The sequence below is a fragment of the Urocampus carinirostris genome, chromosome 6 (assembly GCF_059441175.1).
Source record: "Urocampus carinirostris isolate Australia breed hairy pipefish chromosome 6, RoL_Ucar_1.0, whole genome shotgun sequence".
In the NCBI taxonomy this organism is placed as follows: domain Eukaryota; kingdom Metazoa; phylum Chordata; class Actinopteri; order Syngnathiformes; family Syngnathidae; genus Urocampus; species Urocampus carinirostris.
This window is the reverse complement of record NC_142354.1, coordinates 11,777,298-11,781,425: the sequence shown is the minus strand read 5'-3', so window position 1 is coordinate 11,781,425 and position 4,128 is coordinate 11,777,298.

Below are 4,128 nucleotides of genomic sequence, written 5' to 3'. Positions count from 1 at the left end.
AATGAATAAAAACTTTATTCGAACATTAAAATGATAACAGAACAAAAACAATTACTCAACGACAAAATAATGTTACATAATATTTTCGAAAAGGGGTAGTAAGAAGCTTATATTCCGTACCCTTTCATCTTCCCTATTAAATACACCAATAACAACAATAATAATAACAGTCATGGCATAACAACAGCAACAATAACACAAAGTTAACCACAGTTCTAGACACAATATTCCCAATCTCTCGTATCACTCATACCCCATTTTCTTCATCTCCGTATTCCGCCAGGAATGTTTTTTTGTATTTAAGTTAGAACAAGTGAATAGTTCGACATTGTTTGATCTCATCTTGTAAATTTTTCCAAAGTTTGACTCCACACACAGACACACATACTTTTCCTGGTGGTTCTCACCTTTGGGATTATGAATTTACTACAGCCCCTTAAGTTATAAGATTCAGACAAGATTCGAAAAGGCCTTGGGTTGTATCTCATTATCACACTATCTTTACAGTACCAGAAAACAAAAAGTTGTCCTGAAAGATATACTGTATATAAACGCAAAGTCCGATAATTATCATTAAATACAAAATGATTTGATTCCCTTGTCCAGAATTTCAGGAGGACTCTTTGTTTTTTCCATGACATTCGTTTCTGGCAGAGTAGAAAATGTGTTATAATGCGATAAGCTGTAACATATGTGTTGGGTCTAAAATGACCACTGAAGTGTGGGAGAGCTAAAAAATATTGGCTAACCGTAGAAGAAAATTCAGGCAAAGACTTGTTTAGTTTTTTTTACAACTGCAGCTGGAGGGGAGGGGGAGGAGCGGACAATTTACCCGCTCGCGGCTCGCTGGTCACACTGTCTTTTCTCCATTCTGCCATCATGTCTTATTGAAATAAGAAGACATGGAAAAGTACTGGTATGATGAGACAAAATGCAAGACCACCCTCCTGGGAAAGTACCAACACCTTCAAACAAAGACAGGAAGACTAAGAGACGCCAAAAGGGAACATCAAACTGATTAGAAATACACACCTTGAGCAAATACGTTTAAGCCTACTTTACAGTATGAGAGGCAGTTTATGAAATAAATCATACTTCCTCTCACATTAACATCATACTCTCACACATGCACAACTATACTCTCATACAAACACAGACCTAACAATGCACATTGTTATACTCTTTTCAAACACACTACTGTACTCTCACGCAACATTTTATACTATCATACATACACTATTATACACTCTTCCACATCCTATACTCTTATACACGCTACCATGCTTTCACATAATTAATACAATACTCCCATACTCTTACTACTATACTCCCACTCACACACTACTATAGACTCTCATACACACTATTACACTCTCTCACGCACACTGCTACTTTTTCTCTCACACACCATTAAAATTGCTATTACTATTACATTTTTTTCCGCATTTAGTGTAATGATCACCTCAACTCTCAGTGTTTTTTTTACTTTTGGTCACCAAGGTGATGCACACAGAAATGTGTGTATATGGCGTGCAGTTCGATGTCAAACTGGAATATACTCCCAGTATAGTGGTGTGTGTGTGAGAGAGCTTTGTGTCATGTATGAGAGTAATATGTGTTAAAGAGTATATAAGGCTGCGTATGAGACTATAGTAGCAAGTGTGAGAGGGTATAGTAGTGTAAATATATACAAGTATCGTGTTATGTGTGTGTATGAAAATATGGTAATATGCGTCAGAGATTATAGTAGCGTGTGTATGAGAAGGATAGGTGTGTGTGTATGAGAATATACTATGTGTGAAAGAGTATAGAAGTGTTTGTATGAGAGTATAGTAGTGTTTGTGCATAGGCATGAATGTGTCTGTATGAGAGTATAGTTGTGAATGTTTGAACAGTGAGAGTGTGATTTACTACTCAAACGGCCTCTCACGAGAATGCCTTTTCATATATCCTCTGTACCATTCGTGGTCTTGTTGTTACCTCCTGTTGTGTGCAATTTAGGTCAGCTGGTTCACTTAATATATACCGTACTGTAGGTGCATGGAACGCAACGGTTATTCTAGAATCCGGTCTTTTACAGTAGTTTTAATTCAATGCGCCTTATAGTCCAGTGTGCCATACATATGAAAAGACTCTGACAAAAGGCTATTTTTGGGGGTGCGCCTTATAGTCTGGTGCGCCTTATTGTGCAGAAGATACAGTATACGCTGGCTTTACAATCGCTAAATTTGTGATATTTTTGTATATAAAATGCTAGACAGTTTTAATTGTTATTTTTAGGCATTCAGCCTCAAACAAATACAATTTTCAGGACCAGAACGGAAACAGGACCCACTCGCATAACGTTTACCACAAGTTATATTGAAGGAACGTGGAAGGTGTGCGCCTACGCTCCGAAGTCTGCTGGACGCTCGTACTCGGCTTGTGATCCAAACACGGAAGTGGATCTTCCGTGGCGAACGATGGCGGTGTCGTGGACTGAAATAAAAAACGGGTCGGTAGCCGGGACAGGAGAGCAAAAACGTGGCCTAACCCTAAGCCTGAACGGAAGAGCATACGTGATCGGGGTCGGAAAAGAGTCGTAAGCCAAGAGGGAAGAGCAGATGTGATCTGGATCAAAACGGGTTGTAGCCGGAGACAAATGGGGCAAAACGGGACAGGGTCGAAAAAGGCTTGCCTCGAATACACGGAGATTCGCAGACGGACTGACAAAAGGGGATTGACAGGACAGGGTTTAAATAAGCCAATCTATCAACAAGCTACAGCCGGCGCCACATGGGCGGGGCCAATTGGGGGCCATGGCAACCATGACAACAATAGACCCCGGTATACAACATGCAATGCGTTCTGAGGTGGGCTTCGCAAATTCAAATAGACGTATAGGTTGCGAATAACCGAAAAAAACCCTTATCTTATTCCATATCGTGAAGTGAAAACGTCATAAGGCGGGGACACCGTATCCCGGGGTATACTGTAATAAGTTTTTGACGCCTCAGTATGCAAATGTGTGTAAAAAGACAAGTGACAAAGTAAGCATAAAGGTTTAATTCACGTGTTTTACCGTTTTGTGGGAGACAAAAGATGGATTTTAATAGAAGAGCAATTACAAAGCAATATCATATTTTGTCACTGAAAACCATTCATTTAAAAAAAGAAATCAAAAACAGAAAGCTCAACATTTAGTGAGAAAAACTCCAAAAATACATTTGTCAGGAGGATGAACATAATTATTCTCAGAAAATTATGTTAGAAAATGACATCTTGACAACTTTTAAATGAACCATTGAGAGATAATGGGAAAAACGTGCATTTTTTTAGATTTATCGTACATGAAAGTGGCTATGATGGGGAAAAAAATAGAAAAAATAAAGAAATCATGTCAATTAAATGATACTTAAAAATCTGTTCATCACTTAAGCAAGAAAAAAACACTTTCCATGCTAATCAACACATACTTACCAAGTGAATGAACTGTGACATTAATGAAATTAAATAAACAGAATATATAAATAAGTAACATAAATAAAAAACACTTTTAATGACAAAAAAATGAAAATACTGTTTTCAGTCCAAATTAATGAGTAATCACAAATAAAATTAAGCAAAAATTCATAAAAACATGCGGAGGACAATCTTGGAATATATATTAAAAAAGTAATATAAAAAAAGAACACTAATTTTAGCAGGGAGAAAAAATAGTTTTTCATTGCTAGTTAATTCATATTTACACAAAAAATGGCACAAAATTTAGGTTTACCCTTGTTGACGATGAGAGGTCTAAATATTAGAGGTCTAAATATAGTGGAAGCTAGAGCTCTTGTTGGCGATAGGAATGAGTGGAGAGGTGTTATAAAAGAATAGTGGGATGTTTAGACGTGTTCTAAGGGATGGGCAGGGCACCCGTATGATGCGGCAGGGGTAAACCAGTGAAAGCTGTCGGGCCCTGATGTTGAACAGAAGAGCGTGTTGTGTCACCCTGACCCGAGTGACATGGTCCCTTTCTTGTGTCCCGTTTCATCTGGGGGGACCAAAGCGTGACCTACTTGGGTTTAGATAGATAGATAGATAGATAGATAGATAGATAGATAGATAGATAGATAGATAGATAGATAGATAGATAGATAGATA